Consider the following 1,035-nt stretch of genomic DNA (forward strand, 5'->3'; position numbering starts at 1 on the left):
TACAATATATAACAGAATTCTTTGCATTAAAAGTATTTAATTCCTAACATTCCATCAGTCTATACATTAGGTAATCTTAGCATTAAGTAAAAAGGATTTAGTCCAAATTCATAAAACTTTATTAATTTTCTAGTCTTCTAACTTTGAAATATTCGAATTCTCGAATTTTAGAGGCTTCAAATTTTCAAAATATCGAATTTTTCATTTATTGAATTTCAAAGTTTCCAACTTTCTAATTTTCCAATTTTAGAATTTTAGTTTTCTAATTTTCCTACCTTCCAATTGTTCAATTTTGGAATTTCCCAACCTTACAATTTTCCAATTTTAGAATTTTACAGTTTTCCAATTTTCCAATTTTAAAATTTTCTTACCTTCCAATTGTTCAATTTTGGAATTTCCCAACCTTCCAATTTTCCAATTTTAGAATTTTCCATTTTTAGAATTTCCCAACCTTCCAATTTTCCAATTTTAGAATTTTACAATTTTCTAATTTTCCTACCTTACAATTTTCCAATTTTAGAATTTTACAGTTTTCTAATTTTCCTACCTTCCAATTGTTTAATTTTGGAATTTCCCAACCTTCTAATTTTCCAATTTTAGAATTTTAGTTTTCCAATTTTCCAATTTTAAAATTTTTCTACCTTCCGATTGTCAAACTTTGAAATTTTACAACTTTTCGATTTTCCAATTTTAGAATTTTCCAGCTCTCCAATTTTCCAATTTTTCAATTTTAGAAGTTTACACCTCCCTAATTTTCCAATTCTCGAATTCTCCAACTTTCCAATTTCCCAATTTTCTTATTTCAGAGTTTTCTAATTGTCAGTTTTCCGAATTTTCATATTTCCAAACTTTCGAGTTTCCCAAATTTCGCAACATATCGCGACACAGCCTGTCAATATTTCCCACGCCAATTCTCCATATCGCACGTCGTCCGTGCCTAACCGAAAAGAGTGAAACGGAAAATGCTGGGCAAGGAGGCAGACACGATGAAAAATCGGCGATGTAATTGGCCGTCGACGCAAATTCGACCGGTGA

This window comes from Eufriesea mexicana, unplaced genomic scaffold (assembly GCF_001483705.2).
Source record: "Eufriesea mexicana isolate 0111107269 unplaced genomic scaffold, ASM148370v2 scaffold5368, whole genome shotgun sequence".
Classification (NCBI taxonomy): Eukaryota; Metazoa; Arthropoda; class Insecta; order Hymenoptera; family Apidae; genus Eufriesea; species Eufriesea mexicana.